The sequence below is a fragment of the Aotus nancymaae genome, unplaced genomic scaffold (assembly GCF_030222135.1).
Source record: "Aotus nancymaae isolate 86718 unplaced genomic scaffold, 86718_ANA_hifiasm-v0.15.2.pri h1tg000010l, whole genome shotgun sequence".
Taxonomy (NCBI): Eukaryota; Metazoa; Chordata; class Mammalia; order Primates; family Aotidae; genus Aotus; species Aotus nancymaae.
In genome coordinates, this window is record NW_026988421.1 from 34,708,310 (window position 1) to 34,730,851 (window position 22,542).

General features: G+C 41.1%; 2 protein-coding genes across 10 annotated transcripts in view; one reads left to right on the top strand and one right to left on the bottom strand.

Moving 5' to 3' along the window:
- Positions 1-22,542, bottom strand: part of ENTPD1 (ectonucleoside triphosphate diphosphohydrolase 1) — a 155,346-nt gene that overhangs the window by 51,471 nt on the left and 81,333 nt on the right. The window lies entirely within an intron of this gene.
- Positions 1-22,542, top strand: part of LOC105708159 (uncharacterized) — a 112,508-nt gene that overhangs the window by 5,065 nt on the left and 84,901 nt on the right. The window contains exon 3 of one of the 6 annotated variants that reach the window (XR_010341770.1): positions 3,415-4,039. The exons of the other annotated variants lie outside the window; for them this stretch is intronic. The gene's annotated coding sequence lies outside the window, so the exon portion shown is untranslated. Of the gene's footprint in view, positions 1-3,414; positions 4,040-22,542 lie in introns of those variants that run through there. 6 annotated transcript variants of the gene reach the window in all.

Below are 22,542 nucleotides of genomic sequence, written 5' to 3' on the forward strand. Positions count from 1 at the left end.
CTTAGGCTTTGGGAATAAAGGATAAGATAACATAATTTAAAAGCATATGGAAAGGGGATGGGTTCTCTAGAATAGTTTGTACTTCTCTAAGGACAGAGAGGGGGATCAAAAAGCTAAAAGAGGAGCCCAAGTCTCCTCTTTCTCTTTCCCCCTTTGGAGTAGAAGCTGGCTGGGCACTGAAATGGGAGCTCCCCTTGAAGCTCTTGAGCAGAAAAGATTGAACTTAATCCAAGTCCAAGCTTGGATTAAGGTATGGGTCTCCATTCCATCTCAGTCCCCAGAATCTTGAAGCAGTCTTTACCCATCAGACTAAACAATACAAAATTTAGGAGAAAAAGTTTTAGCAACATCATTATCTATTGCTTCCAAACAAGGAACAGCAGATTAAATATACAGCACTTCCCTGTTTCTTCCTTCCCAAAAGAGCCTCCATTTTGTTCAGATGCCTGCCTCTCCCCCAAGCTCAGGTATAGACTTATCTGTGTAATTTCATTCCCTCACCAATGATTGGTTTAACAATGGGTATGCCACCTAATTATGGCCCATGAGACCTATGAGGAAGTCTTCTGGGGCAAGTCTAGAAAAAAAAAAAAATTCTCTCTTCATCCTCAGACTTTGTCCTGCCTGGAAGGGATGACATCCAATGATGGCAGAGCAGAGAGATGTAGAGAACCTGAATCACTGACAGAATTTTAAACTGCTAAATCAACCAATGCTGAGCCCATCCTTCCATAAGACTTATGTTTTGACCCAATTAGAGTCAGGATTTTAATTACATGAAGCTAAAACATCCTAATACAACTGGTATGGGAGAGATGTCCTCTTTGATGCCAGTGTTCTGGAATCTGGAAAAGAGCCCTCTAGGTGCACCCCACTTTGGTTCCCAAAGTTGTGATGTTGACAAACACAGCCCTAATGAGCATGTGCTTTAGATAAACAATTATAAATATAACAACCAATTATAAATATAACAAACTGTATCAATATTTCTACTATAATAAAATTTTTAATGTTTTACTCCCTCAAGCTATTCAACAAGGTCTACCTATTAGCTTCTTTTGTTTTTGTAAATATGACAATACCGCTATCTCATGTCCATCCACGTCCATTTCAGGCACTATTCTTAGCATCCAAGTTACTACAATAAAAAAAACTGATAAGGCCCCTACTCTTTGGAATTTACAACCAAGTTAGGGAGACAGTTAAACCAGAAAAGCAGCACATAAATAGGTGATTTCAGGTCAGGATATGTGCTAAGAAAAAATTTAAACCAAGGAATGTGATAAGAGTTGGGAATGAAGGGAAAGGTATCAGATTGAGGGTCAAGAAAGCTTCTCTGAGATGATGACATTTGAGCTGAGACCTAGAAGGTGACATTTGAGGAGAAAACACCAGCCTGGAAAAGAAGTAAGAATGTAAGAGGAAGAAGGAACAGAAACTGCAAGAGCCCAGAGGTGGGAACCAACTTGATGTGACTATAATTATCTTCCTTTTCCTAATGAGAACATTTACTAACTTCTTCTTGTCATTGAAGAGATGGATGTATACTTTTCCACATTTTCCCAGCTTTTGCAGTGATATCCAGGTTACCAGAATATATGCAAGCTTTTCCTCCTACTCTTATTTCTTATTAAAAATATAATAAAAAGAATTTAGGTCAGAGAGAAAATCTAGGAATTTTCCGTACATGATTTTTCAAATGTTTTTATTACCAAAAAATCTACAATGTTTTTCATGTAACAGACTAGATTACCCAGAGAGCAGTAATTTTAAAAATGCTGTCGGAGGAGGAGAGTTGTCTCAGAAATGGTGCTAGAAGTGGGGGGTGCAGGTTGACATATCTTGGATGTGCTCATAAAACGGGAACTACTTAGGTAACTGCCCCTTCTTCTTGGACCCCCAGAGTACTTTCAGATCCCAAGACTGCCACAGTCAAGCTCTATTATGGAAAATTCACACTGATTGTCTTCCCCCTGAAAAGCCCTTCATTTTACTTGTGGATAACAGAAATGTGGTTTCTGTCATGCAATACGAAATGGTATTTCAAAACAGAATTTCAACGAGTGGTTTTACCAAAAATATCCCATGGCAAAGTGTTATCATTGTTTTCCCTTTGAATTGGCTTACTGTACTAAAGAATTTAAGACTGCCACTTCCTTTGCAATTTTTTCTTTTCATGTGATGTGACAAGGGAGAGGAATTTTCTGTTTAAAGTGAGAGAACAAGGTAATGTTAATAACTTCAACTCTTCACCTGACAGAGAGACAAAACTGAAGGAAACCTAAGCTTTGAAAAAACACAGGCTGATTTCAAGCCAGTTAGTTGTGTCAGAGGAAAAATACCTTCAAGATTTTTTTTAAGACTCAAAGGAAGCAAAAGTTATTTTGATTCTTATAGAGATAGCCATCATGATGTACACTTACAATCATACTAAGGTGAAAATCAAAATTATTTAATTTTGGCAAGGTGTGGTGGCTCACACCTGTAATCCCAGCACTTCAGGAGGCCAAGGTGGGCGGATCACTTGAGTCCAGGAGTTTGAGACTCGGGGTGAGCATGGTGAAAACCTGTCTCTATAAAAAAAATACAAAAATTAGCCAAGTGTGGTGGCATGTGTCTGTAGTCCCAGCTACTTGGGAGGCTGAGGTGGGAGGATCGCTTGAGCCCAAGACACTGAGATTGTAGTGAGCCAAGATCACACCACTGCATGCTAGCCTGGGCAACAGAGTGAGACCTTGTCTCCAAAACAAACAAATTATGTAATTTTGTCCATAGTCAAAATTCTGTTGTACAGAGAAATCACAGCATTGCTACTTTGTGATAACAAAAATATAACATCTTAACATTTTTACTCCATGAATAATCAGATTTGGGGTGTTGACAGATGTGGTGGATTTCGGGAAAAAACAAGTTTTGCTTTGTAGATCCAATGTGACTGACTAGATTCAAATTGTTTCCAGTTTCTTATGGGTCACATCTGGACTAAGTTTTCTTGTCATATAGAGAACAAAACAGCAAATGTGGACAAACGTTGATGAGCAAACATCCAAGGAACGTTGTGGTCCTTCCTGTGTTTACATAGCCTAATGATGGAACAATCACTGAAGCCCATAAGACTGGTCCTAATCTGGCCTTGTCATTCCTCCAACTCCCAGAGTCAAAGTCTCCACACCACCTCTGCTACCTTCCTTCTTCTCCATCAGGGAACTCTTCCTGAGGATACATATATAGGTTGTTCTCACACTCAGGGGTTTGAAGATCCTTTCTCAGTTACTTCATCCCAAGCCCCTTAGAGCCACCTTCTTCTATAGTGATAGCCACATCCCCCATTCCAGTCACCCTTACAGCATATCTGATCTTCTACAATGGCCCTTTCTGGTGACTCCCATACTTCCTAATTCTCTTCCCTATCAGAATCCCTCCTTCATGTGGCTGTAGAAATCTTCCACAATTGACATTCCTAAGACTCTTCCTTATCAAGAACGTACGGCCTGCTGTGTGCCAGATGAAAGCCACATTGGTCTACCTAGACCTCCAAGACCTTCAGAAATTTCAGCGCTTCCCACTTTACCATTCCAACCAACAGATCTGTTTGGGTCCAAGATGAGAATTCCTGACAATGACTATTACAATGTAAGCTCCCTGAGGGCAGGGACTTTTTCTGGCTTGTTCCTTGCTATATCCCATACTGAGTGAATGAATGAATAAATGAATGGACAAATGAATGAATTTTGGATTCTCTGATTTTTTTTCAATGTGGAACTTCCTTCATTTGTAATTCCATTACCCCCATTCTCCAAGTCTTTTTGTCTCCTACAAAATCAAACTCAGTTGGAAGCTATGTTCCCCCCATACTCTACAAAGCTCAGTTATGTCAGTAGTCCTCTCTTCATGTGCTACCTCTAGTTAGTTTATAGTTTGAACTATTTCAGTTTAGGAGTTCTATAGTTGTTTGAGAGAGGGCTATGCCTCATTCATTTTTTCCAACTGGTCACTCAACAATTACTTAATGAATACATTATTACTATGAATTAGATCTTCCCTAGGCTCTGAGCTACAACAGTAACCCAAACAGAGAAATGTCCCTATCCTCATGGTACTTAGATTCTAGTTTGGAGAAAAATACAATAAGCAAGATAAATAACTAAAATTTACAGTATATTACATAATTTTACATGCTAAGGAGGAAGAAAAAGAAAGGAAGAGGAAGGATGTGGTGATTAGGACTGGCCTGAGAAGGTGATTTCTATTGCAGGGAGATAGCCTGCATACCTCTGAGGCAAGAGCTTTGCAGCAACTGGAACTGTACATGGAAGGGCCCTGAGGGGAGAGGAGTAGTAGCAGGAGCTGGTCAGAGGAACAATGAGGTACCCTGCTCATAAGGCCTTGAAGGCACTAGTGAGGGCTTTGCCTTATTCTAAGTGGTGTGACTTCTAAAGCCATTTGTATAATCTATGCTTAGCAATTTAGGGGTGAACAAGGAACTATCGGGGGCTGTTGAAGTCCCTGGAAAGTGAGGGTATGGCCTTTTAGGATGGCACACCTCTGCCTCTTATGGTAATGATGTGCTGAGGCTACCCAAATGAGGTCAGGCCACAGCCAAGTGTGGACAGGGTCTGGCTCCAACAGCGCAGAGCTTGTGCCAAAACCAGGTCTGGGCAGATGCATCCAGGAGGAGTAAACATAACCACATGAGACAGCCTTTTCAATACCTTCTAGGCTTCTTGATGGCTCAGCACTGGAGAGTCTTTTCTTAGAGTCCATCATCAGGAAGGGTCACTGAGCCAACAGTCACTAGGATCCATCACCAGATAGTCAAACTCCACAGACTTCTGGGGAATGATTCAAGCTAGAGCAGAGTTCAGACCAGCTTACCTTTACTTAGTCTCTGTAAGCCTCTATTTCCTCATGTGTGGAATGGGAGTCACAATAGTATCTGTTTCATAGGATTGCTATGTAAGTGTCAGTGAGCTAACAACACGTAATAGCCTGCACTAAAGAGTTCTTACTGGCTGGGCGTAGTGGCTCACGCCTGTAATCCAAGCACTTTGGAGGCCAAGGCGGGTAGATCACCTGAGGTTGGGAGTTCAAGACCAGCCTGACCAACATGGTGAAACCCCATCTTTAAAAAAAAAAAAGAGTTCTTACTGTATTCCAGATTCTACTCTTAGTACTTTAAATGCAGCCATTAATTTAAATGGCTACAATCCTATAAGGTGCATGTAATATTATCATCTCTATAAAATCTATATCCATATTTTTTAGGGCTGCCACAACAAGTTATCACGAACTTCCTGGCTTCAAACAAATTTGTTCTTTCATAATTCTGGAAGGCCAGAAGTCCAAAAGTTAAGGTATCTGCGGGAATCCCTTTGAAGATTCTAGAAGAGATGGCTTTCTTGTCTTTCAGCCTCTTAGCATTCCTTGGCTTGTGGCTGTATCACTCCAGTCTCTACCTCTGTCTTCATATGGCCTTTTCCCCTGTTGCTCTGTGTGTCAAATTTCCTTCTCTTTTCTCTTATAAGGACACCAGTCATCAGCTTTAGGGCCCATCCTAAATTCAGGAGGATTTCATCTCAAGATCCTTAGCTTAATTACATCTACAAACACCTACCATTTTTCCAAATAAAGTCACACTCACAGTCACTATTATTATTGTCATTATTGTTACTTAACAGATGAGGAAACTGAGTCACAGAGAGATTAACTTCCCAAAGTTACACTGATGTAAATGTTGGGCTGTTACAGGTAGTTAGACAGGCATGGCAGGAAAGGGCTCTTCTCCTCCACCCACTAGGAATGTCAGGTGATGGTCTGACAATTATCACATTGCCTCTCTAAAAATGATAATTTGGCAGCTGGAGCCAGGGAGAGACAATCTCCTGCTGATCTAGGAGGAGATTGTTTTTCACTGTTAACATTAGAGTGTCAATTGAATTCAGGCACCAGGGAGAAGCAAATTCCTGGGCATGCACATTAAGAGACAAATGGTGGAAAATGACTTTCCAGGGGCACTGCATGGGAAAAGGAAAGAAAGCCTCAGATGAGCATGCACACAACTTCCTAAACACACTGTGTGCTCAATTTACAAGGGTAAGGTGGGCACTATGCAGGCAGGCAGCCCACCCTAAGGGAAGAATCGTGGGAAAAGGGCACAAGGTGGCAGCCTATAAAGTCCTAGGATCACAGTTAAACACCGTGTTTGTTCTCCAAGTTGCCCATTTGGATTTCTTCCTGTTCTAAAACCTTTTCAATAAACTTCCACTCCTGCTCTGAAACTTGACTCAGTCTCTTTTCCTACTTTATGCCCCTCAAATTCTTTCTTCTGAGGAGGCAAGAATTGAGGTTACTGCAGACCTGTATGGATACGCCACCAGTAACTCAGATATCTGCCACGGGTAATGGGACCAGGAATTAAACATGGGCACTCTGGCTTCAAAGTTCAGGCTTTAGCCATCACCCTACCCTACAATACATGACTGAGGCTCATACAGTGCCTGGGCTGTGCTACCAGTACTGTTATGTGGTAGCCAATCTCATTATCCAGAAATAAAAAGTAACTAACATTGAGGATTTGGCTGGAGGGATTGTCTGGACTGTTCTCCCTGAGGACACCAATGTCCCACCTTTTGAAATCATGAATCTGATCCCTGACTGTCAGAAGCTTACAGCTAAATGACAAAAGGCTGAGACTGTGATTCTCAGGAAGCTTAAGGGACTTCCCCAAGTCATATACCTTACACATGGCAGAGCAGGGATTTGATCCAAATGTCTCAATTCCACTCCAATGCCTTAAACCATTGTCTTACATTAGAGATGTATACAAATTTTTCAGTTCTATTTTTCTCAGCTGACCCAATGCAAAAGCACTAGTCCAAAACTATCTAAATGGAAAGGTCTTATTCTATTTCAGACACCCCTACTCTATATTTCTCCAATTAACCAGTCCAGAGTAACATCCAAGAATAAAGCAGTTTGATTTAGTGGGTTTTATCCTGCCTATATTTTACTTAAAGAAGTCAGCACAAACATCAATAAAAACACAATTCCTATCCAGGAGTATCCGGAGTGGCATGGAGGCGGGGGGGTCTGTCCCTCCCCTGGGAAGAAAATAAAAAAATAAATTAAAAAAAAACACACACAACTGCTAAAGATGAACTTTGAAGCTAAAGACCTCAGTGATGACCAGTTAGTTAAAGGGCAAAAGGCAAAAGAGAAGGAGGGAAAGTAAGATGGACAGTGCATTGGGAGAAACAGGCAAGAAAATAGAGCCAAGAAATAAGAAGGAAGGGGAGGGGTGGGGGTGAGAACGAAAAGAGAGGTAGAAAGACAAGGTAATTGAGTAAATAACCCATGTCCTGTTCCACTGATCACAGAGGAAGAGGAAGTTACTGGCTCTTTTTAATGCTATTTTATTTCCACTCTTTGAAATTTTAATTAACTGATTAATCTGGGTTTGCAGCTCCTTAGTTAGAAACAAATACATTTATTTTAACAACGTTGCCTGGCTGATACGGAGTAGACCCCTTGAGACTCAGCTTTGGGTGGGGACAGCCTATTTGGTGACATCCAAATAGTGGAGATGTGGGTGGGGGTGCAGAACAAGCTCTTCCTGCAAATAAGATTCAGACAACCTTAGGCTCCCCACCCACAGTTCTTAGGCAACATGCTCCTCTCCAATTAGTAGCACATAACTGACTTTGCACTTGGTTATACCTGACTCTAAAAATGTTAATGATCACAAAACTCAAATGCTGACAGAGGCTCTATGTGTGGGAAATAAGGAAGCCAAGGAGTCCCCTTCCCTGGTTCTTCTCACTTCTTCCCACTAAACCATCCACTCTCTCTTCACCCACCCCTTCTAGCCTTCCCTGAATTCTTTTGCCCATAGATTGCATTGAGGATAATAGGCCTTTGTGGTCAGTGTGGAATCCCATGTTTAAGTGTAGGGTTGGCAGGGAGAAAGCTGTTTCCGGCAAAGTGATGTCACTGACACTGCAGATAGGAATTCCCTGTGTCCCAGCCAAAAGGCGTAACAATCTGGTGTATTGATGGCCTCTCTAATAAGCACATTGCTTCCACTAAACGAGTCTTCTTCCACATCTGAAATTGAGAAATTGTGCCCTGGGGACTCTACCCTTTCTCAAAGCAGCTGCATCTGTCAACAAGCCTTGGTTATTTGCAGATGGTGAGAAAAAGCAAGAAAATCTGTATTGGCCATGCATCTCTAGTGTTGGGCAATAGTGAAAGCAGGGTGAACTCACTCAAGTAGGGTCCCTAGCCTTATAGCCCTGTCTTGTATACCTTGCCTTTATAAACTCTCTCATTTCTACCTTATTTTTGTACCAATGAGGTACAAAATTTAGAGGTTACATACAAATATCACGATAGAAAAATGTGCTATAAGCTATAAAAAATAAAATTCTAAGCACCTCCAACTGACTGACCAGACCATCTTTTGACCAAGGGGACCCCAGAGAAACCCTGAAAACTGAGTTCTCAGCCAAGATGGAATGGAGGGTGGGAGGGGCTCAGACCCACCCCCTTGCTAACCAGGATTGGGCTTTCCTTCTCAAGGGCCTAACAGAAACCAGCCTTTTCAAAAGACACCACCACTGATATCAACCGACTGCCTGATGTTGCCCCACCTTTTCTGCCTAATCAGAGACCACTGACCGTAGGCTGGTTCTGGTCAGTATACAAAGAATAGGCAGCAAGTGTTTTCACATCCTCTGCTTCACCCTTTGATGTCAGAGGACCAAAAACTCCACCTGAGATAACCACCATTTTTTTTTTTTGAGACAGAGTCTCACACTGTCGCCCAGGCTGGAGTGCAGTGGTGCAATCTCGGCTCACTGCAATCTCTGCCTCCTGGGTTCAAGCAATTCTCCTGCCTCAGCCTCCCGAGCAGCTGGTACTACTTATTAGAATGGCCAAAATTTTTTAAATATTGACAATATGAAATGTTGGTAAGAATGCAGAACAACCCAAACACTTGTGCATTGCTGCCAGGGATGCAAAATAACAAAGCCATTTTGAAAAAATGTTTGGCAGTTTCTTATAAAGTTAAATATAAACTCACCATAAAATCCAGCAATCCCACACTGAAGTATTTACCCGAGAAAAGCAACGACCTATGTCCACACAAAGACATGTACCTAAACATTTCTAGCTGCTTTCTTCATAATTGCCAAAAACTCAAAACAATTCAAATGCCATCAACTGGCAAATGTATACAAACTGGAAACAATCATACAATAAAATTCTACTCAGCAATAAAGAAAAAGAATAAACTACTGATAAATGTAACAATATATATGAATCTCAAAAGCATTATGCTAAGTTAAATAAGCCAGTCTCAAACAGGCTATTTACTTTATGCTTTCATTGGTATGATATTCTGGAAAAGGCAAAATTAAGAACAGAAATTAGATCAGTAGGGAAAGACTCAGGATGGGGACAGAGGATTGACTACAAAGGGCCACAAAGGAGCTTTTTGAAATAATGGAAATACTCTAGATCTTGATTGTGGTAGTAGTTAAATGACTTCATTTGTCAAAATTCATAGAACTTTACACCTAAAAAGAGTGAATTTTACTGTAAATTCGGTAATTATATATGTTGACAAAGATATGGGAAAACATACTTCTTGTATGTTGGTGGGAATAAACATTTGTAGAACCTCTTTGACGGGGAGGCAATTGAGCAACATCTATCAAAGGGTAAAGCACATACATCCTTTGACTGAAGAATTCTAGAAATTTAACCTGCTGATATACTTAGGCTTGTGTGAAAAGATGCATAGATAGCGATATTCAGTGCAACATCATTTGTAATGGCAAAAGACTAAAAATGACTAAAGGTCCATCAACTGGTGTCTGGATATATAAACCTACTGCATTCATATGCAGGCATGAAAAAGACTGAGCTAGATCTAGGAATGTTGATGCAAACTGTCTTCAAAACATTCATTATGTGAAAAGCAAGATGTGGGGCCAGGCGTAGTGGCTCATAATCCCAGTGCTTTGGGAGGCCGAGGCAGAAGAATCACTTGAGCTCAGGAGTTTGAGACTAGCCTGGGCAACAGAGGGAGACCCTGTCTCTACAAAAAATTTAAAAGCAGCGACCTTTGGGTTTCCATTCATTCTTTCTTGCCAGATCAATGTAATTTCTGTACTTTTTGGGCAGGATTGTAAAGTCTCACTTGGTACACTTTGGGTGGATTCAAAGCTTTATTTTCAGAGAAATGTGACATCTCCCTCTCTGCCCCTCTGGTGTTATGTATCAGTGTAAGTTAGAAATGCCATCTGGGTAAGATATGGTCACACAATTAAGTGTCTATGGTACACTGTCACAAATCATCTGACACATAACCAGCTGGCTCTCTCTTTAACTATCAACACAGAGTATCTGCACTTTAGAAATATGAAAACTCAATCTTACAAATTGATTAATATCTAGTTCATGTCAAAATGTGACAGATACAACTGATATTTCAAAATGACAATATAAGAGTCCCCTGCATTTTTTTTTTTTTTTGAGATGGAGTCTTGCTCTGTTGCCCAGGCTGGAGTGCAGTGGCACGATCTTGGCTCACTGCAATCTTCGCCTCCTGGGTTCAAGTGATTCTCCTGACTCAGCCTCCCGAGTAGCTGGGACTACAGGTGTGCACCACCATGCCTGGCTAATTTTTGTATTCTCAGCCATATTGGTCAGGCTGGTCGTGAACTCCTGACCTCGTGACCCAACCAACTCAGCCTCCCAAAGTGCTGGGATTACAGGTATGAGCCACCTCGCCCAGGCCCCTGCATTTTTTTCCTAAGTATATTTTCTGTACCCTAACTCATTCTGTGAGGCCAGCATCATCCTGATACTAAAACCTGGCAGAGATGCAACAAAAAAAAAAAGAAAACTTCAGGCCAATATCCTTGATGAATATGGATGCAAAAATTCTCAACAAAATACTGGCAAACCAAACCCAGCAGCACATCAAAAACCTTACCCACCACAATCAAGTAGGCTTTATCCCTGGGATATAAGGTTGGCTCAACATATGCAAATCAATAAATGATTCATCATGTAAACAGAATTAAAGACAAAAACCACGATTATCTCAATAGAGGCAGAAAATAATTTCTATAAAATTCAACACCCCTTCATGTTAAAAACTCTCTGTAAACTAGATATTGAAGGAACATCCCTCAAAATAATAAGACCCATATATAACAAACCCACAGCCAACATCATACTGAATGGGCAAAAGCTGGAAGCATTCCCCTTGAAAACTGGCACAAGGCAAGGATGTCCTCTCTTACCACTCCTATTCAACACAGTATTGGAAGTCCTGGCTAGAGCAATCAGGCAAGAGAAAGAAATAAAGGCATCCAAACAGGAAGGGAAGAAGTCAAACTATCCCTGTTTGCAGACAACATGATCCTATATCTAGAAAACCCATAGTCTCAGCCCCAAAGCTCTTTAAGCTGATAACTTCAGCAAAGTCTCAGGATACAAAATCAATGTTCAAAACTCACTAACATTCCAAACACCACCAACAGTCAAGCCCAGAGCCAAATCAGGAAGAGCTCTACAAGGAGAATTACAAAACACTGCTCAAAAAAGCCAGACATGATATAAACAAACGGAAAAACACTCCATGCTCATAGATAGGAAGAATCAATATTGTTAACATGGCCATATTGCCCAAATAAATTTATAAATTCAATGCTATTCCTATTAAACTACCATTGAGATTCTTCATAGAACTAGAACAAGCTATTTTAAAATTGATATGGAACCAAAAAAGAGCCCAAATAACTAAGGCAATCCTAAGCAAAAAGAACGAAGCTGGAGGTATCATGCTACCTGACCTCAAACTATACTACAGAGCTACAGTAACCAAAACAGCATGGTACTGTCACAAAATTAGACACATAGATCAATGAAGCAGAATAGAAAACCCAGAAATGGGCTGGGCGCAGTGGCTCATGCCTGTAATCCCAGCACTGGGAGGCCAAGGCGGGCAGATTATGAGATCAGGAGATCAAGACCATCCTGGCTAACATAGTGAAACTCTGTTTCTACTAAAACTAAAAATAAAAAATTAACCAGGCATGGTGGGGGGTGCCTGTAGTCCTAGCTACTTGGGAGGCTGAGGGAGGAGAATCACTTGGACCCAGGAGGCAGAGGTTGCAGTGGGCCAAGATAATGCCACTGCACTCCAGCCTGGGTGACAGAGTGAGATTTTGTCTCAAAAAAAAAAAAAAAAGAAAACCTAGAAATGAGGCCACGCATCTACAACCATCTGATTTTGGATAAGCCTGATAAAAACAAACAATGGTGAAAGGATTCCCTACTCAATAAATGGTGTGGGGATAACTGGCTAGACATATGCATAAGATTGAAGCTGGACTCCTTTCTTATGCCATATACAAAAGTTAACTCAAGACAGATTAAAGACTTGAATGTAAAACCCCAAACTATAAAAATCACCAGATATAGGTGAAGGGGAGGAAGGCAGCAAATCACACTGCCATGTGTGTACCTATGCAACAATCTTGCATGTTCTTCACATGTACCCCAAAACCTAAAATGCAATTAAAAAAAGAAAATAGAAAAAAAAAAAAAAATATATATATATATATATATAAAATCCTGGAAGACAACCTAAGCAATACCATTCCGTACATATGAATGGGCAAAGATTTCATGAGGAAGACATCAAAAGCAATAGCAAAAAAAGAAAAAATTGACAAATGGGATCTAATTGAACTAAAGAGCTTCTGTACAGCGAAATAAACTATCAACAGAGTAAACAGACAACCTACAGAATGGGAGAAAATTTTTTCAAACTATGGATCCAACAAAGATCTAATATCCAGCATCTATAAGAAATTTAAACAAATTTACAAGAAAAAACAACCAACCATTAAAAAGCAGGCAAAGGACATGAACAGACACTTTCAGAAGAAAACATACAGGTGGCCAACAATCATATGAAAAAAAGCTCAACATCACTGATCATTAGAGAAATGCAAATCAAAACCACAATGAGATACCATCTCACACCAGTCAGAATGGCTATCATTAAAAAGTCAAAAAAGAGGCTGGGTGCAGTGGCTCACCCCTGTTATCCCTGCACTTTGGGAGGCTGAGGCAGGCAGATCATGAGGTCGGGAGTTCGAGACCAGCCTAGCCAACATAGTGAAACCCTGTCTCTACTAAAAATACAAAAAATTAGCTGGGCATGGTAGCACACGCCTGTAATCCCAGCTACTCGGTGTTAGGGATGAGCTGTGCTGCCTCAAAAAATCCCCTCCGCACAGGCTGACCCCAGCCCCCTCTGATTGCTCTGCAGCTGCACTCCTGAACCCCTACCTAGGCACCACACCAAGGCTGCCAGACGTGTGGCAATTAAGCAAAGCCTGATTACTGCCATCTGGGCAGCTCAAGGGAGGACAGGGAAAACATATGTTGGTTATCCATACTTGTAAATTCCTGTTTGACACATATCTGTAAAAAATCCTGGTTTCTGTCTTTTTTTAAAAGCCTGCTGCCACAAAAGTCACAGGATGATGTACTGTAGGTCTGTTACAAGTTAACAAACTATGTCTGTGCCTGTTACTTGAAACTCCCTCATGTCCCTCTCACCCCATATAAACCCCTTGTTTTGTAAGCCTGGGGCTGCCTCCTCCAACTGTTACAGACCAGTCCGGCAGGTTAATAAAACTTTCTTGCCTGACTTTGGGTCTATTCTCCTTTCTCTCAGCTACCCTCACGCTCAGGAGACTGAGGCAGAAGAATCGCTCCAACCCAGGAGGAGGAGGTTGCAGTGAGGATCATGCCATTGCACTCCAGCCTAGGTGACAGGGCAAGACTCCATCGCAAAAAAAAAAAAAAAAAAAAAAAAGGTCAAAAAATAACAGATGCTGGCAAGATTGTGGAGAAAAAAGAATGCCTATACATCGTTGGTGGTAGTGTAAATTAGTTTATTTTTGAAAACAATGCAGTGATTCCTCAAAGACCTAAAAACAGAAATAAAATTTGACCCAGAAATCCCATTACTGGATATATACTCAAAGTCAAATTATCCCTGTTTGCAGACAACATGATCCTATATCTAGAAAACCCCATGGTCTCAGCCCCAAAGCTCCTTAAGCTGATAAACAACTTCAGCAAAGTCTCAGCATACAAAATCAATATGAAAGACAAAATGGATGGATGTCTTTAATCCATTTTGAGTTAACTTTTGTATATGATATAAAGAATAAATCATTCTATCATAAAGACACATACACAAGTATATTCACTGCCGTACTATTCACAATAGCAAAGACATGGAATCAACCTAAATGCCCATCAATAATAGACCAGATAAAATGTGGTACATATATACCATAGAGTACTATGCAGCCATAAAAAAGAACAAGATCCTGTCCTTTGCAGGAACAGGGATGGAGCTAGAGGCCATTATCCTCAGCAAATGAATGCAGGAACAGAAAACCAAAAATACCACATATTCTCACTTGTAAGTGAGAGCCAAATGATAAGAATACAAGGACATATAAAGTGGCATAACACACACTAGGGCCTATTGGAGGGTGGAAGGTGGGAGGAGGGAGAGGATAAGAAAAAATAACTAACGGGAACTATGCTTAATACCTGGGTGATGAGATAATCTATACAATAAACTCCCGTGATACAAGTTTACCTATATAACAGACCTGTACATGTACCCCTAAACTTAAAAGTTTAAAAAATGAGCTGATCATTGTTAAGCCCTAAATGGGTATTATGCCTTAGACACCCATCTTTTGTATGTTTGGTTTCAAATGATTCTCACACTTTTCATTCCATAAAGTGAAACAGATTGTCTGTCTGTATAAAACCTGGACCGCCTATAGAACACAGAAGCAATGTGAAGACCACCGAAATCACATATCCAGCAAAATCTGCATGCTTCTTGCACACACGCAGGTGGTCTGTTTTCTCATTTGCTCAGATTCACAGAAGCAGGAGTGGTGTAGCCACAGAAGGAAGGCCAATGCAGACAACAGTAACTCTACATGCCTTTTCTCCTTCAGAGTTACAATAATGTTCTGAGTGGAGGGAAATGTACCTCTACCTTAGCAAAAGCTTGGGATACCAAACTGAAGGAAGACTGTATTATGGTACTTGGAGATGACTTGTAAAATATTTGAAATTCTTTGTAGAAATTCCTAAAAACCCAAAGACTCTGGAGAACACATGAGTTAAAGAGGAAAATTTTACCCCACCTTCTGGGAAAGTCTTGTTACCTAGAACTGACCTCTGGGAATGGCTTGTCCCATCTTTAGGGAAAGAATGGATAGCAAAGACAATATTTGGATAACAAAGACAATATTAGGCCCACCCTCCACCCATTCTCTCAGGATTGGGTGGGGTGAAGCCACATCCTCTCTTCTCACAGCTTTTTGTGGTGTTTATTCCACTTCTCTTCCCTTCAGCTCTCTCCCTCCAGCATCCCCAGAGAGCTGATCAATGCCACACCAGTTCTTATTACTTGACTTCCTCTAATTTGCTTTCTTTTAAAAATTCTCCTGGCACTAAGTGCCTTTCTAAACTCCACCTCCCTACAACCCACTCACTGAATCCATTGCATCTGGCTCCTGCCCCCCATTCCACTAAAACTGTTCACACAAATATCACCAACAATCTCATAGTGCCAAACCCAGTGGACACATCTCAGCATCTACATTTCACGTATAATTTGGCATTTGACATCTCAGTACATAAGCGCTCTTCTTTCCTGGCTCCCATGACACCAGGTTGTTTTAGTAACCATCCTACTTCCTCTACTTTGCCAGCTCCTCTTTTATAGCATACCCTTTAAATATGAATGATCCACAGTGCTCCATCTTGGGATACTGGTTCATCTCATTTTATATACATATGCCAACTGAATGGTGATGACTCCCTACTCTCTCTGGGAATGGCAAGTCCTTAATCCCTATGAGGACAACTCCCCAACCTCTATAGGAACAACATCCTACTCTCTATGGGGACGATGCTTGATATAGTCTGGATGTTTGCCTCCTCCAAATCTCATGTTAAAATGTGACTTTCAATGTTGAAGGTGGGTCTAGTAGGAAGTTTTTGGGTCATAAGGATGAATCCCTCATGAATGGCATGGTGCCCTCTCCATGGTAATGAATGAGTTATCGTTCTGTTAGTTCACACAAGGGCTGGTTCTTTAAAAGAGCCTGGCACCTCCTGCTTTCTCTCTTGCTCCTTCTCTCACCATGTGATATGCCCATTGCCTTCTGCCATGATTGTAAGTTTCCTGAGTCCCTCACCAGAAGCAATTGCTGGCACCATGTTACAGGCTGTACCTGCAGGACCGTAAGCCAAATAAACCTCTTTTCTTTATAAATTACCCAGTCTCAGGCAGTCCTTTACAGAATGCAAACAGACTGAGACAATGCCTTAATGTCTATGAGGATACCTTCTTAATCTCTATGATGACAAGTCCCCAGTCTTTACGGCCATGATTCCCTGATCTGTATTTTCAGCCCAGGCCTTTCTCTTGAGCTCAAGATTCATAATGCTAGTCACCTACTGGACATACCTGCTTGATGTTCTATAGCCAAACTTACCATGTCTAAAATTTAAGTTTTTACCTACCCTAATCTTTTTGCACAATCAGCCCAGTAAAGGTCACCACTTTCCCTCTAAGTCTCCCTATATTCCCTCTTCTCCCTCCAATCCCCAAGTTTTGTTCATTCCACCCACTAAATATCGTTCAAATCCATTTGTTTATCTCATTTTGTTTTTGTGTTTTTTTGAGATAAAGTCTTTCTCTGTTACCCAGGCTGGAGTGCAGTGGCACAATTATAGCTCACTGCACCCTTGAACTCCTGGACTCAAGTGATTCTCCTGTCTCAACCTCCTGAGTAGCTAGGGACTATGGGTGTTCACCATCTCACCTAGCTGATTTTTTTGTAGAGACAGAGTCTCACTATGTTGCCCAGGCTGGTCTCAAACTCCTGGCCTCAAGTGACCCCCCTGCCATAGCCTCCCAAAGAACTGGGATTACCAGTATAAGCCACCATGCTCAGCCCATTTCTCTCTGTATTTCTTCCCCAGACTCCTACAATAACTTCTGTAGAGGCCTTCCCACCTCTAGGCTCTTCCCCTTTCAACCCAACATCTACTTAAAAGCTCACATGATAATCCTAAAAACACAAACCTCAGCATATGCCCCTAACCAGTGTGAAGCTCTTCAATTATGCCTCTATGTCCCTTAAAAGCCAAATTCTTTAACAATTTTAAGGCCATGCTAACCATCTACCCACACGATCCATGTGTAGTTTAAGGCGTTAGTCTCTAAATGGGGTCTTTTTGTCCTATTCTTCTGCCTTGTACTAAAATGTTCCTGTTTCTTTCTTGTACCTGAAACAGTATTTTTCCTCTCTTATTTATTTAACTAAGTCTACCTTATGAGTAAATTGAGGCTCAGATAATTAGTTTATGTGTCATCCCTTCTAGGAAGTCTTTCTGAGAAAGGCTTGCCCCTTCTCTAATGATGGATGAAATACCCTGCTCTGCAATCCTCTCGTAGCACCCTTCTCACGATGCTGTAATAGCCTTTAACTTGTGTCAGTCTCCCCTGTGAGACAGAGCACCTTAAGAACAAGGTCCTCTCCAGAGCCCAGCAAAGGGTCTGGCCTATAGCAGTGTTCCATATGTCAGTTGAATGGGTGAAATGGATTTAGCCTTTTAGTACACAATGTTTTCCATCAAAAAAGTGGAGGTATTTATTCGACTACTTCAAATGTGTTTTAACTTCTCAATTCCATGGTTCTCACTATTTTTACTAAGCTTCCAGGCAACCTCAACTTCAGTTTGCGTGTTTTCTAGGAAGTAAGGGGACAGATGTTTGGGCAGTAAACCCAAAATCTGGATCTCAGAGCTTAGTCATAACCTCCACGGGGTATTTTTTCAGTGAATTTCCAAGAATAGTAGACTTAAATGCCATGTTTATAATGGAAGGAAATATATACTCAGCTAGTCATTGGTCGTTCCTTAGCAAACATGGTTAACTCTCCAATGTGTCTGAGAATCAGTCATTCTGATTAAGGAAATGCAGTAAGACTAGGTACTAATGCATCTCCTGTGAGATAGGATCTCAAACTCTGCCTCTTACTAGCTGCATGACCTGGGCAAGTTATTTAATCTTTCTAAATTTTCATATTCTAGACTAAAATTTTAAAGACATAACTTATTGGCCAGGCGCAGTGGCTCACGCCTGTAATCCCAGCACTTTGGGAGGCCAAGGCGGGAGGATCACAGGGTCAAGAGATCGAAACCATCCTGGCTAACATGGTGAAACCCCGTCTCTACTAAAAATACAAAAAATTAGACAGGTGTGGTGGTGGGCACCTATAATCCCAGCTACTGAGGGAGGACAGTCACTTGAACCCTGAAGACAGAGGTTGCAGTGAGCCGAGATCACGCCACTGCACTCCAGCCTAGGCGACAGAGGGAGACTCCATCTAAAAAAAAAAAAAAAGACATAACTTATTTTGGTAAGTTGACGTGAAGATACAGTGAGCTTTGTAGGAAATAATGATTAGATTGATCTCACCGGACCCCATGGTCTTAGTTACTGCCATATGTGGACAATACCCTATATTTGGTCCAGACATATGTATATTGAACTTTCAGCTGCCTCCTTTACCTTTTAGCTAGGATATCTCACAGGCATCTTAAACCTATTGCACCCAAACAGAATTCATGCTTCCTCCTTTCCTCTGCAAAACTGCTTCTCCTCCAGCTTTCCATAGCTCAACATTCATAGCTCAGTGAACAAATCACTACTCATTCAGTTACTGATACCAAGAACAGTGGCATCATCCTGTATTCCTTCCCCACCCTCACTCTTTACAACCAAGCAACTCACTAATTCAGCAAATATCCCTGAGGCCTTGTATCAAGTCTTGAAACCTCCCAAAGATTCTGATGCCATGTACCCCTCTCCATCAGTCTAGTGTCTTAGTCCAATCATCATGCCCTCCCACAGAAGACTCGTAACTGTTCCCCCTGCATCCACTCTTACCTATCACCAATCTGCTTTCCAACTACAGTCAGAGTAATCTTTTCAAAGTGTCTATATGAGCACATCATCCACTAGTTATTTAGAATACTGCATAGCTTCCCATTGCTCTTACAAGAAAGAATACAATCCTTTATACAGCCCATATGTCCTGCATGTTCTGGCCCCTTCCTGGGTCTCCAGCTTCTTTAATCACCATCTTTCCTTCACTATTTGCCCCCTTTCAGCCCTCACTTCACTATGCTGTCCCTGCCCAGAACCCTATCATGATTTATGTACTCTGCCTAGAACATTCTCTCCCCACCCTCTTTGCTTAGCTATTTTCTATTCATCCTTCAGATCCCAGCTGCAAGTCACTTCCTCAAGGATGCCTCAGAAAATCCTACCCTGAATCCCACACTAGCCAGTGCCCTTCACAGCACTCTGAGCTTTTTCTTCATAGCACTTAAGGCTATTATAATGAATTGTCTACATGTGTAAGTCTTTCACCAGAACAATCCTCAATTCTGGATGTATATATTAAATTCACTGGAGACCTTTGTAAAAATGCCAACTCTGGGATCCCATCTCAAAGCAATTAAATCAGAATCACTGGGGGTGGGGCACTCACATTTTTTAACAGCTCCCTGGTGCATCTAATGTGCAGCCAGGGTTGGGAATCACTGGGTAGGAGGACACAAGGACCACGTCTGTTGCTTACCCATGACTTTATCCCTCATGCTGAGCACTCAGCAGTGTCTGCATGGAATAGGCACTCAATAACGGCAACTGTAGTTACGACTGTTGTTTTTGTTATGGTTGATAGGGTTATAATTACAAAGATCACTAAGCCATATGACCTTTTTTTTCCACTTTTTTTGGCCTCTGCGATTCTTTGCCACAGAACTCTAAAAAAATAAATAAAACTGTAGTAGTCAAATCATCTTTTTAAAATTCAATAAGTTTCTATTTTCCTGTCAAAATAGAGCTTCAATTAAGGATTGACCAGAACCTTCTAGACATGTTTTTACTAAAAGCAATATCTCCAAAATGAGACAAAATACAGTGTACTTAAAAATCCAATTCATATCATACGGTACCCTTTTGTACAAGTATATATCAGAAATGACAGTCATTAGTGACTTTCTAATTTTGTAACGATATGAATTAAGTGGATTGACCACTGCGACATCATTCTGATCCTATTTGATTTCACAGTTCTCTGTCCATTTTTCTGTCCTGTCACATTACCTATCTTACCACCTAAATGTCAAACCACCACCCACCATGGCTCAGCTGTTAGTTCTGAAGTTTCTTCAGCTTGCTGCTTTCCTGTTCAGCCCCATATCAGAGGGTAGGCCCTGGACAACTTCTCCTTTAAAGAACCTTCTAAAGACATAGTTTCTCCAATCAAATTCTCAACCATAAACCTGCATCAGAATCACCTGGAAGGCTTGTTACAACTGCTGGACCCCATCCTCAGAGTTTCTGATTCAGTAAGTCTGAGGTGAGGCCAGGGGATGTGCATTTCTAACAAGTTGCTAGGTGATGCTCTGCTGCAGGGCCAAGGACTACACTTTGAGAACCACTGCTTTAATTCATAACACACAGAGCTAACCCCCTGATTAAAGGCAGATGAGAGAAGGAGAGAGAGAGAAGAGCACCTGTGAGGCCTTTTAGGAATACAGTGGGTGAAGACTACCCAATTTATTCTCTATACTTAAAGGACACCCAGGAGCCTTTTCCCCATAATTTTAGGAGGATTTTTCCCTTTGTTATTTTTTTTTTATAAACAAGTCAACATATCCCATCCTTACTTCTCTTTTCATAAGAAAGAGATTACCAAGGTATGTAGGGGCAGCATGCCTTCAGTCTATTCCCTATTAGGCAATTCCCTCAGTCACTACTAGACTGCTTTTTAGAAGTAGTTGTAGTTCACCATTCCTGAAGTCAGCCATTTAATGAAATTGCTTTTGGGATTGTTTAACACAATGGTGGGAGGGGAACTGAAATAGCGGTGAGGAAATTGCTAAGAAGCTATTCAAAGAAACAAGCTTCAAAATCACTTTAGGAGGTTTTTTCAGCTGGAGTTGGGAGGAAGGGATGACATGGGGAATCCCAAGGCACCCCAAAGAAGGCATAGTAAGCCCAAGACCAGCACCCTGGCAAAATGCTGGGCATGCAAGCAATGTACTATGATTGGAATACACAGCCGGAGTGAACGCGACATTTCAGTCTTTGCAGTTACACACACCAAAGCAGTGAATTCAGACGAATGCAGAGCACATCTTTACTCTGCAGGAAAAATAACTAGAATAACAAAAGGTTTCCCATGTTGCCTTCATTTATGGGTATTAAAGAAAAAGTATAGGAGGCCACTGTTTTGGACTAAAATCCTGCACTAGGCCCCAACAGACCAGACTAAAAATCAAAATGGAGTAATTTATCTAAGGTTCTGCTTCTCCAAACCTTGAGTTTGTAATCTGTCCTTCCATAAAATCAGGAGAGAGAGGCAACAGCCTAATTTCCCAATAGGCTAGTTTCAATGTTCAATTGACAATCATGAAGTTCCCTCTGTTTTAATCCTTACAACAGAGCAACCTGATGTTAACCAATCAGTTATCTTTATATTGTTCTATCTCCCTATTGCCACAAGGAAAATAACTGAAATGACCAATCTATTTTTTTGTTCTTTGTTTCTACTTTCTTCAGCCCTCATGAAGTTCCCTCTGTTTTAATCCTTACAACAGAGCAACCTGATGTTAACCAATCAGTTATCTTTATATTGTTCTATCTCCCTATTGCCACAAGGAAAATAACTGAAATGACCAATCTATTTTTTTGTTCTTTGTTTCTACTTTCTTCAGCCCTTTCTCCATCTAGAAAGCCTGCCTGCCGCCTCTGCTCAGCCCATTGAAACACTTACTCTATTTTATGGGATGACGTGTTGCCCAATTCTAAAATTGCAATAAAGTCTATTGAGATCTTTAAACTAAATTTGTCATAATTTTGTCTTTTGACAGGGAACTGCGAGGCACTCAGGTGACCATTCCAGTTTGCCTGGGATTGTCCTGGTTTTAACATTGAAACTGCTGCATCCCAAGAAACCTTTCAGTCCCAGGCAAACCCTGTCAGATGGACACTCCCATCTTCTTCCGTCACATTCTCTTCTCCTCATACCATCACACTCAGCCTCACTCCTACCCTTTTGTTTTTTTTAACTATGCAAGGCACCCTCTCCTCTAAGCTGTGCTGTTTCCTGGTAAGCTCTGGCACTTTTAGTCTCTCTTAAGCAATCCTCTTTTCTCCCCTGAGCTCAGTTTTGTGCCTGACTTCACTGTCATCTTCAGGTTTTCCACCATTCTGATTTCTAAAATGCCCACTATGAACACAATTTCTCTTTATCAGATAAAAAAAAAAAAAAATCTCAAAGTTGAAAGGGTCCTTAGAGTTCACTCACTCCAGAATTCCGT